Raw genomic sequence first — 12907 nt, forward strand, 5'->3', positions numbered from 1 at the left:
TTAAATTTGCATTTATCTTTAAACGTGCAAAACTCAATGTGATTTGTCATAGTTTCGACTATACATCATTTTCATTTCACGTCAATCCATTGAAAGACGTAAAAACGATACTTAATTGTTATAAGTTTTTTGGTTGCACCCAACAATGACATTTTTTTTTTCACTTCTCAAAAAATGATTGCAAGCCGTACCTCGCCTTCGAAATCGCTTCCGGTCAAACGTCTCTTTGAAAGAGGCTTTGAGTCAGAAAATTAATCACCAATTCAAAATTAGCCCTTCTTTTTCATTTTCTTCTTGCTTATGCGAGGGTTTCCAATGTATGTTGCGCGTGTAGGTTTATAAAGGCTCATTTAACTTACATTTCTTTAGATATGACCTTCGTAATAATTTATTAGGTGTTTTTTTTTTCTATTTAAATCCATATATTGGGTAAGCTTTTTAGAGAGGATATTTATGACTGCATTATGTAAAAAAGTATCCGGATCATTCTGGACCTCATTTTGTGAGTGGGATTTACTTTTAATCTAGTTGATGTAAAATGAATAATTTATATAAATAAATTAAGTAGATCTTCTGGTGCCTTCCCGTTTAACTCTTTTCCATTTTTACCTTCCGAAAAAAACAAAGGATTACACTAGCCCGTTTACAGTGGGGATGCTGGTGTCAGATATACCTCCTGCATGGTTTCCGATGGATAGGAAATGCCGGGAAACCGAGACTGGAATGTTAAACCAGTTTCACAAACTTTTACCATTTCAATTTCACTTTGATTTTTGCACTGCAGCATCCGTACTGTCTGCATCCGATCTTGAATCCGTGCTGTTTGAGCACGAATGCCCCTCAAATGGTTCACGTTTTTAGGGAAAAAAATGAAATATAATTTTATTCTTTAATACAGATAAGTAACTTATAATTATTGAAAAAAAAAAGAAAGTTTTAAAAATGGTCCCAAAAGTAACGTAAAAGATGCTAGCTTTGAAGCTAACGTCTTGAAGTTCTTTAGTATCCTTGCAAAAATGTAAATGTAGAGCAAATTTTCTCATCTCGAATAGTTTTTCTCATTTCCAACCGACTTCAAAAAGGAGGCGGTTATCAGTTCATACCGTATGTATGTTTTTTTTTTTTTTTGTCCACTCACAGCGTCTCACCTAGTGAACCGATTTTGATGATTCTTTTTTTAATGGATAGGGGATGGCTCAACTTAGGTCCCATTACTTTGTTTGACCATATTTGTTCTTTAAAAAAAAGTAATGGGCAAAAAACAGTAAATTTCATGCGATTTCCCTATTAAATGATTAAATATGAAACCCATTGTTATAAAAGTTTGGTGCCATATAAAAGTAACATTAATCGTAATTGTAATGATAACTTTGAATAAAAGGCTTCTCGGAAGCAAGCATCAAGTTTCTTCAGTGTCATTGCTCCATAGTGGTGGTAAAGCTAACCTGGAAGCAAGGTGATGCAGTGATCAGGATCTGCTCAGCTTTCACAATACTACCAGGTTATGTTTGCCTCAACTATACAGGACTGAATCACAAGCAACTAGTATGCTGTGAAATGCAAATTAGTTAGGGATATTCAAATGGTTATAATTAAATTAACACACAAATGAATTCCAGAGAGGGACAAACATACATTTTTAGTGCCAATCGCTTAAAGTTTAAGACGTGCTTACAGTTTTTTTTTTGTATGGAGCATTTTTAGGAAAGAAAAGGGGTTAAGTTTCATGATGGTAACTTCTTACTTTTACTGAAATATATACATTTGCACTAAAAAGAATGAAATAAAAAATTTTTTTAAAAAAATAGAACCGACTTCAAAAAATTGCTCTAAAAAGGGAAAAATATTTTTTTTCTTTAAAAACCATCGATAATACTTTTAAACATAATTTTTGAAGTTCGCGCAAAAACGATAGAAAAGATCATTCACAGCCATAACTCAACTACAACTATAAATTTAACCAGGCCTGGTTTCTTTACTACCACATACATTATGCATTGATAGCAGCATATTTGAGTAACGATATAAATGTTTCGTTTCTAACTTTGGATGATTTTCTGAAAAAAATATGAACGAAGCATGGTTACACTGGATTTTACTTTTTGTTTTTGCGCCAACTTCAAAAATTATGTTTAAAATTATTATCGATGGTGTTTAAAGAATAAAATTATTTTTCCCTTTTTAGAGCAATTTTTTTTAAGTCGGTTCTATTTTTTTTTTTTTTAAATTTTATTACAGTAGAACCCCAATCCCTCATTTTGCACGGGTTTATTACGCGCATTTGATTATGCACGGTTTAAGATTTGAAGTCTTTGTTTTGTTTTATGCGAATGAGTTTAGAATTTACGCGGAAGCGTCGCTGCAAACAGAAAAAATTTTTCCTTCTTTAAAATCCAAATTTCTATGATTGCAGATAACATACAATTAACTGCGTTTTAGAATGCTAATAAGCGAGCTAGGATCACTGAAGACATTTTTTGTTGGTGGTTTTTAGAACTCTTTCTTTCCAGATTTCAAGTTATTATGCTCACGCAATTAAGAGCTCAATGAAGAGGAGCTTTTGGAAGTGACAGAGTGCGAAACCAATGAGAATACTGACATCGATGATACGTAACCAATGAAAAATTTTTAATAACTGTCAACCGACTATCATTAGTCATAACCAGCTATTTTTATACCCAGTCAGTTTCTTCATGTTTTCTTTATACACGTCGGGCATATCTATCTAAATAATTACACATTAAATTAATTATATATATATATCCATCACTAAAATGAAATATTTTTGTAAGTCATGGAACCTACACCCTATTTTAACACTACTATTACCTCTTAACTTACGCGTTTTTTAATTAAACTGCGCTTTCGTAGAATGTAACTCCGACCGAGACCTTCGAGATTTAAAGGCCATCCAACTAGCAAATGACGTCATCGTTCGTCGATCCACAATGATATTGCGAAGTGCGCGCTTCGATTAGTATTTTGGTTTAATTAAACTATTTGGTTTATTTATCATTGTCTTCTGTTATTTTAGCACCATTAAAAGTTCTACTTTTTCATTTGAAAACATAAAAAGGAACCGATAATCATACATTAAAAAATACACTGAGCTTCATTCATAGTATTTTACATAAAAACATTTATAAGCCTTACAAGTATTCAAATAACTAAACACGATTTTATTTTACAATCATGTTAAAACGAAATAATAAATAAATAGTTTTATTTTTCATTTAAAATTTTTTTAAAAACTAATCGCATTTTAACTACTCGTATATTTATTGAAACATTAAGTCTTGAAAATTATTCAAATAAATAAATGAACTTTCATTTTACAATTACATCATAACAAAAAATAATTTTACCATTGTATTTGAATAAGAATTAAATGAAATTTTAAAAAATAAATAAAAAATTTTACTTAAGTAAACGGGAAACATGACTGCAATATGTTTCAAAGACATAACATCAAATTAAACTACATAATACCAGATTATTAATGTTAACTTAGCTTAGGGCGCTGTTTACTTTGGGGTGCCATCCCCCAAAGTAAACAGCTCCCTACCCCCATCAATTATGAAAACTTCAAGAAAAATACCCCAAAAACATCTCCCCCATCTCCTTTAAAATTTCAAGGGCACAGTTATTTATAACTATAGCCGTTGAAAGGCTATCATTATTATGAGACTATGATTCCAACCCCCCCCCCCTTCGGTGGGCACTCTCAAAAAATTACACAGGAATTCAACTTGAAAAACGTAAATTAAAGAATGAATTATACAACATCATGAATACCGTATGTTGTACTCTAAAAATGTCTTCAATATCTAAGCAGCCCTTTTTTTTAGAATTGGGCTACTTTTCCATTTTCAGCTTTTTCTGCTGCTAATGATTCTTGTGTGTGAGTGTGGGGGGGGGGGATTTAATAGTATATCATTTTAGGCTTTTGAAAAATTATTTTAAAAAGCATTAATTGATGACAAAGTAAACTTTTTCGAAAAACTTTCCATAGAAAGATCATTTCAGCAACTTTCTTCAATACTTAAAACCTCATATATGTTAAATTTAGATCAACATTTTGCTGAGTATGCTGTTTTAGGAATTCAGTGTGACAGTTTTGTGACAGAGTGGAAGGGGGGATAACAAGAAGTGTGACATCACGCGTTGTTTATAACAATATGCTCATGTTGATCAGCATTACATGTAACAAGGGGGGGGGGGATTTGTTCAAAATTTTGTAACATCCTTTATGGACAGCCCCTTAATTTAATTTATGTTACAGTTTCAGAGTTCCTGAAAGCTTATTAACAGAAAACCCAAGGAGTTCAAAAAATATATAGTTCAAGACATTCTGCCCTTTTTAAGCATAACAAACAAGCATAGAGCATTTGGCAAAAACGTTGTGTATCCATTGTTCAAAAGTAATCTTTCGCAAACCCAGAAATTATGAATACAGTTAACTCAACCACAATTTGTGCATAAATATCATAAAACTTAAAGACAACAGTGAAAAAAAAAACCATATATATATTTTTTAATTTACGCACAGAACCAGCTTGTTTGAATAATATTGCAGTGGCGTAGTTGGGGGAAATGTGTTTGAGTATCGAACCTACGACCTCCAGCGTTCAAAGCTAATCTTCTACCACAGAGCTACGGAAGCCCATCAAGGAATGTTTTTTGATCAAAATAACACATGCTAGCGTATGAAACAATTTAATCGAAACCGAAAATATAAGATTAGTTCAGTTGAAAGCCTGTTTCAATAAACTTGTTTACATTTTAACTGAATATCGTTATAAGTTACGTTATGCTTCTGATAGCAACAAGTATATTTGCAGAAAATTTTGACATATGTATATTGTCAGCTTGGAAAATCCATTTCGAATAAATGCGTGTACAAGAATGAAAAAAATCAAGAAATAAAAAGTTGCAAGTTAACCGTTTCAAATATTGTTTATCTCAGAAAAGTACTTACTTCCGAACTGTAAAATTTATTCCATGAAGCGCCCCATTTTTTCTTCGCAAGCAGGTTGTTCGGAAGCTGAAATCGCTGACTCACTTTCCCTCAGCAGACAGTTACAAGACTTAATTATATACATTTTTAATTGCCTCTACATTCCGGTATGAGGAAAGGATGAGATAAATCCAACAGTATTATACTCAAAAATATGCATTCGAAGTTACATATTTCCTATTTCATCTATTTCAGCCAGAGCAAGCAACACTACTGCTGTTTACTGGTAAACTGCACTACTTTCAAAGTTTTGCGCCAAATTCAAAGATTGACGACTGGTGGCGTAACTAAGCGGGGGGGGGAGGAGTTTTGTGGCCTGTTATCACGTGGGCCACGCTCCGACGCAACATAAAACGATGTTTTACTGTACACTGTTAAAACTACAGGTTGCGTTTGGCACCTTTCAGGGGTGAAACGCTTGTTCACCAGCGGCACCCGAAAGAGAGCCGAAATTGCACCTTTAGCAAGGGTGAAAAACTGGCTCCCTTCACCTAACGTGCAACGTAGGTGAAAGATGGTACCCTAGGTGAGAAAAATGGCACCTTTATTGCTTTGCCCCGTGTTGTGTGAGTTTTTGAATACAATTGTGTTTTATTTATTTTGATTAATATATACGAAGGCATTTGATCACATTTCAACTTTCGAACATAGTTTAGAAGTGTTCATGACTTTAATTTGTTCGTACACTAACTTTCTTGCATTCACACTTGGACTTCTCAGTAATTATTATGTTGTTGACAACTTTTACTGCATGATCCGTACTGAAAATGAACAGGGAAGGTATTTATCAATCATTTGCCGGAACAACCAGAAATATTAGGTAAAATTAGATTAGAATCATGGGAAAATAAAAGCGTTTCATTAACGCTTAAAATTTTAATCGAGCGTAACATATCAATACTTATTATAAGATTCAATATTTGAGTATCCTTATGCGTACAAGATAAATACTAATTTAAAAGCCCTTCTTTCCAATGTCAAGTTTTCCGTCAGATTAAAAATAAAAACGAGTAGATAACTACATTCGCTTCATGCAATAATGCCTAAGAAAAATACGTTAACCAAAACACGATGTGAAACTCATGAGTCACACTGAGTGAGAGAGATTTCTTTTTACGCGGTTTTTTTTTCCTCCGCCTTTGCTGCTCTGTTCGTTTTCACTACGTAGTTATTTCATTGAGAAGAAATATACAATAGTATATAGGCTGCTCACGTCGCGTCGATGCATTTTTATTCCGGAATTAGCTATTCAATTATCAGCTGATTTAAAGTTTTTATTTTTAATGTTGTTGTTGTTCAAGATAGTACTGATAGATAGTTTTAGGGGTAACAGTTTTGCAGGATATGAATAGCAAGATATTAAATATTTAATAAGGTAAACGGAACAATAAGCAGTTGTCAAGATACTTTAAACACTTTAAATATGTTCGAAAGCTCTAAGAGGTACAATGTGATCAAATGCCTTTACTTACGCGAGGTTTCGAAGATTAATCCACGAAATTTTCAGTTTTGTACTTCATTCAATGTGAAAGTAAATTCCGTTGCAACTTCCCTTCGTTCGCCATTCAAACTGAAGTTGTCGTTTGAGTTGTTGTCAGGGCGCATGCGCAACGAGTCGCTCTCCTATTGAATGGTCTTTTAGCACTTGAGTTAACGTTGTTCACCCACTGAGGAACCAAAAGCACCTTAAGGACACTTCCTAGCCTCTGTTGCACGAGTCACCGTTTTTTCACCCTAGGGTGAAATTCTTTACCCCTGTGGCATTTCTGGTTTTAACAGTGTATTGATTTACTTTTTCTTCAGTGTAATTCGGTGCAGTGGTTGGAAGTAGCGCGCTACAAGTAGCGGCGCTTTTGTAGTAGCTACATTTCTTAGTAGTTTGTAGTGTAGTGCACTACTTTTTAAAAAAAGTATTGTAGCGAGTAGTTCGATACAAAAAAGAGTAGTTTATAGCGATTTCTGGAAATTAATTTTAAATAAATTTAAATAAAAAATCAAAACGTTCAAACGAATTTTACTGGAGCGAATTTTACACAAGTACATCAACGGGTGCAAAGAAAAATAAGACTCATAAAAACACCATACGTTCTATCTGTTGGACACCATTAATTTGTTTGCCATCGTAATTTTCATATTTCGTCAATATTTGTATTGAATACAGCTTGACTGAAAAAGAAGAGTAATGAATTTGCGATAACCGCCAAATTAGTAACTCTTTTTTTTTCTGCCTGCCGAGAATTTCCCGTGGATGAACGTTTTAGATTTCAAAGAGATTGTTGTTCCAATACTCTAAAAGCTTTCATTTCAACAACTAGGGTGCTCCGCCCCCCGCTCGTTGACGTTTACCAACCCCCGAAGATTGTTTCGCGCTCTTATTTGATGATTTAAATCGTCAATTAAAAAGAAACAGATTAAAAACACATAATGAGTTCCCTTTAGAACAAAAAGAACCCCTTCCCCGGGTTTCAAAATAACTTGTACCAACTTGCAGAGCTGTAAGGGCTAAGGGGCTCATGAGCATTACAAAACTGCAGTTTTGTACGTTTGAAAAGTCACTTTCATTTTCGTGGTCTCTAGTAATATATTTTGCTTTTTAGCTCGGGGCTTGAATTGAGTTGAGCCTAAGATTTTTCGTTAAAATCGAAACCCTTAAAATTTGTGAATAAGAAAGAAGAAACAAACGAATCTAAAAGACGTAACTATGGCAACACATCAATAATTTGAATGGAGTTGAGATTTTTCGAACTTGATTAAAGCGGCTTGTATTTTTTTTTATTTGGAGATAGAAGCTTAGTTTTTCGACCATAGGTCGAGTTAGATCTGGAGTAAAAAAGCTGCTCTTTCCGGTGGTGTCAAAAAGAAAACTATGGACAAGTCCTTCACTTTTTACTGATAGATTTAATGAAGAAATAGTGCCTAAATTTCAGCTAAGCCTAAAAAAATGGAGTTTAAAATGCAAATAACTCCCGCCGTAATAAAGTTAGAGCATTGAAACAAATTGCGTCGAAAGCGGAAAATTCCACCCTTTCCAACGATATACAATATTAATGTGTGCAAGTAATCTCCCTCCCCCTTTAACAGGCAATTTACGCAAAATTTGAGTTTAAAAAATTAATTACAAAAAAACTAATTCGAAATTTAAAAAACAAAACCCTAGATGCAAACCACCGGCCTCTAAGTAATTTTGTATAAAATTTCAAGGATGTAGGTGCTATGGGGTCTCCTGAACGCAGACCCACCCGACTTCCTTTCACAATTTCTTTCACCTTACTTTTTTTTAATATAAAGAGAAAATGAAGACATCGATGATTTCGCGAACTAAAAATTTTGTATGAACAGACCAAAAATGGAAAACAAAAATATCTCTTGAGGCTTAAATTTTCGTAATTACAACGGGCACGCGAAAAGCAAAGTCTCGCGAAAATATGTGCTTTTTCAGTATTCTCCGAACATAGAAGCTACTTTAAATGTTGTAGAAGAGGACGATATTGAACTGCCCTGGCCGGTTTACAATAAATACGAGCATTGCAGTGTTATATAAGACTATAATAACGGATATTTTTAAAAAGAGAAACGAAATAATAGATAATTCTTAGCAATATTCCATATTCAGTTGAGCTAACTTATCAATCTAAACCTTTTTTCGTTCAACCGCTCTTACGTTGTATGTGTGTATTAGGGTGTCCCAAAAAAATCGAAAGTTGATTTTTCAAGTCTCTCTTATATTTTTTCTTTTACGTCAAAGCAATTGTAAAAGAAGTTTCATGTAATTTGAACAACGGCAACCAGTGCCGACTTCCGTCTGAAAGTGCAAACCAGCACTCGCAATGCTAGGCCAAATAAAAAAACTTTTTTTTAGAATCTCGAAATTTCTGCTGATAAAACGTTGCCCCTATACCCCTCACATGCATTACAAAAACATTTATTCAAATTAAAAACCGTTTTACCTAAATGGTTTTAATTTAAGCTTGGCCTAAAATTTATAATTTTCTTCAAAAAATTTATTTTTTTTTTCGATACATATTTTTTAAAAATGTTACGTTAATTTTAAGAAGTTATCGAGCTGAGAAATACTATAAACAGTAGAGTTGATAACAAGCGTTAAATAGGAATTTTTACTCTCTTGCAATATTTAAGTCTCCCACATGGAACTCGAAATATGGATTTTTTAAATTTTAAGTTTTTTTTTCATTTTAAATATATTATTTTTTAATTATTCACTTGCAAATGCACTTTGCTTCATATTTTATTTAAATTGGTATGTAGTTTAAAAAAAAAAAAAACATTTTTTTTGAAGAAAATTATAAAATTTTGGCCAAGTGTTTAGGCCACTTGGCCACAAGTATCTAAATGGTTTTTTAATCTGAATAAATGTTTTTGTGTTACATGTGGGGTATAGGAGCAACGTTTTATCAACAGAAATTTCGATTTTCTAAAAAAAGTTTTTTTTTTTATTTTTTATTTGGCGTAGCATACAAGTGCTGGTTTACACTTTCAGATGCAAGTCGATACTGGTTGCGGTTGTTCAAATTATGAAATGTTTTTGCACAATTGTTTTGACATAAAAGGAAAAATATAAGAGGATATGCAACTTGAAAAATCGACTTACGTTTTTTGTGGGACACCCTAATGTGTATGTATGCTCTTTATTTACTTACTTTTTGAAAAGTAGCGAAGTAGCGACTACATTTCAAAAGTAGTTTTAGTTGCTACATTTTGAAAAAAGTAGTTGTAGTTAACTACATTTGTAATAAAGTAGTTTTAGTTCGCTACAAAAAAATGTAGTTTTTCCAACTACTGATTCGGTGTAAGATGCTTTATACTCCAACAACTATTTTGAACGAGTGGTTGAGCATCTCAACGCCCCTAAAATCGGCACCCCAGGATATTCGTGATCATTTTTATTTATAAGGTCTGACTACAGAAGACCCCCCAAAAAATGCGTTTCTTTGGGCTCCCCAATATCTTAATCGGGCACAGCGAGGGCTCATCACATTTCTAAGATGGTCCTGATCCCATCTGCGTTTGAATGAGATTGGACGCACTTCGTGAACATTTGCAACTTGAAATTCAGCTGCTCAAGATTCTTATCACGACCTCCATTAATATTGGAAACTATTTAATGAAGTCTCTCTTTCTCCCCCCTTGAACCATTGAAACATAGTAATATGGTGGATAGAAATTTGTAATTCGTAGGAGTGGATGTGTGACTACAAACACTATTCTTGCTGTGGGCAGGTAAACGGCACTATCTACAGAAATGAGTTTTTGAGATATTTGAAGAACGCGTTTTATTGGATTCAATACTAACAGTAGGGAAATGTAGGAATGAAACGTTATTTTCGCGCTTTTTTTTTTTTTTTTTTTCAGCGGAAACCAAATTAAGCAAGCTTGTACAATAAAGCTAAAGCACAATAGATGACAAAAATGCAAAGAAATGAAAAAATTGCAGTTACTACCGTTTTCCTGCACACGGCAGTATTTAGAGCACTGCATGATTCTATTTATTTGCTGTATATTGATATCCAGAGGCAGAACTTATTCAACTCGTAGAACTCTTGCGTTGTTCTAAGCATCTGAAGCACAACGAATTGTTCAATTCTTGGTAGTATTACGTAAAACAGAGGGTGTTAGTGAATCGAAACTCGAAGCAAAATAAATAAAATCCAAATGCTTTTCTAAAAATACCTCGTACGTGAAGAATCGTTCATGCTTGAAGGAAATCTGGAAAAGTTGTCCACTATTTCTTATCCAGGTCATAGAGCGAGAAAAATAAGCGATCTTGACTTTTTCTAAAACAATTTGTTTTTAAGGATTATTTATTTCTCAGATTAGAAATGCTTTTTTTTTTCTCCAATGGTTAGGTATTTGCTAAGCCTATCATAAAGGATCTTTCCCGCTTCTCAGAAGGATAAACAAGTAATAATACCTTGATTTTGACTGAGTAGTATTTTGAAGATATCTCCCTATCCTTTTATATTTTCTGTATAAAGTTAAAAACTTTTCTAAAGCGTCCTCCTGTTTTTCTGCACCAAGTGTGGTCTTCTTGACTGTTGATTAAAATTAGGAGGGGGGGGGGACCTTCTTGGGGACCAAGTTCCAGCTGTTTCTCCATGAACCATGATCGTTGATCACCCAAATGAAGAAACGCCAAGTTTTGCTTTATGTTCTCGCGCAGTTGATAAATATCTTTAGATTCTCGAAGCTTGTTTTGTACCTTAAATGTAAATTATTTTCGTAGTTTAAACACTTTATTATATAAAGGCGTTTCCAAAATAGTTCTCGATCTTGTCGCGATTTTTTTTTTTTTTAATTCTATTCAGTTTTGAATCGAGTAATTTTCAATTTGAGATTCATATTTTGGGAATAGGTATTATAAATGAGTGAGCTATCAAAACACTATCAATTATTAACTGATAAACATCCATCTGTAATTTGACTGTTTTGCATAGTAACGAAAAAACCGATAAGTTATTTAAGAATGTAAAACGAAGGAAGTTAATATATTTATATGTTACAACCATTTATAATATTTTTTAATCAAAAGTTAACCCCTATGTAAATATGAAATTTCCACAGCGTTCCTCTTGTCCTTAAATTCTGTTTGTATTTTTCACTATTCAGCTGAAAAGATAAGTCTTCTTTCTTAACACCTCCTTTGTGGATAATGTAATGAAAGGGTGTACAGGTGGATGTTCAATAGCTTCTGTAAACAATTTCTAGAATCCCACGTTTCTTGGAACCATATTTGGAGGCGTGACTGACACATAGAGATATCAATTGTTTAGGTCTCATTGTTTCTGTCACAACTACCATCAAACTATTTAGCAATAATGGCTAACCGAGCATTTGATGCCACATCAGTAGTTTCAGCGAGAAATCGAAAAATATTTGCAAATATTTTTGTCTTTTTTGAACTGATGCTCTACGTGTTAAGTTCAACTGTTTCGACTTAGGTTGCATTTCTACTCACTAAGTCATAACATGGATTTTTTTTTTTTTTTTTGTGAACACAGGTGGACATCTTACATGTTTCCTTGATGAAATCTCCGTCATTGAGATCTTTTCCAGCTGAGCAATGGAGTACGCAGTATAGTAACATGCTTATGTTGGCTTCTTACAAATTTAATGATGGAATTTGTTTGATTTTTATTGAGGTATAGCCGCCTTTCTTTCTTCGATACTCTGGCTACATTATTGTTACTGCTGAAACGACATTACTGTTTTTGAAGTTCTACATTTACACTGACTGATTACCTTCAAACTCTCTCTCTTGACATTCCATGTTGTGCTTACTACCGTTTCATTGCACAGTATGTACAATAATCTGTTACTTTTGTCGACCATGTTGTAGATCTCGATCTGTATGTCTTAATAGGATCGGATACTACTGTTTCAACTTGCTTTATTATTCAATTTTACTTTTCAATTTTTAGTACACTATCATTTTTCAAACATCCCAAATATTGTACTCGTATTTTGCGCATTTTTCTTCATAATTAAATTTCGTGATGTCCTCGTGACAATGGTTCGCTTTCATGGAGTCAACTGCGTTAATGTTTTGCGTTTTGACGGAAAACAACATTGAAACACAAGTTTTGTTTTTTGGAACGTTTGGCCTAGTTATGTATGCTCATAATTTTTTGTTTTCCTTTTTCTGAATGGCACTTTTGTGTTGCATCATCATCAAAAAGTTGTTTAGAAACATAACTTGGTTTAGAAACATAATTGCTTGCTTTTTTTTTACTTCACCTTCTAAATGAAGATTATGATGACTTCGCTTTGGATAGTTGTGTTACACTTAACGTGAAAAAATAAAATTTAGAGAAAGTGTTGAAAGTGCACGAGAATTGCATTTAGTGATGCGTAATAAAAATTGAGTAAAGCTAG

General features: G+C 33.3%; 1 protein-coding gene across 1 annotated transcript in view; it reads left to right on the forward strand.

The window, feature by feature from the left end:
* LOC129219310 (succinate--CoA ligase [ADP/GDP-forming] subunit alpha, mitochondrial-like) overlaps positions 1-12907 on the forward strand; it is a gene marked incomplete at its 5' end in the record, with an annotated part of 324980 nt that overhangs the window by 286947 nt on the left and 25126 nt on the right.

Source organism: Uloborus diversus, chromosome 3 (genome assembly GCF_026930045.1).
Source record: "Uloborus diversus isolate 005 chromosome 3, Udiv.v.3.1, whole genome shotgun sequence".
NCBI classification, from domain to species: Eukaryota; Metazoa; Arthropoda; class Arachnida; order Araneae; family Uloboridae; genus Uloborus; species Uloborus diversus.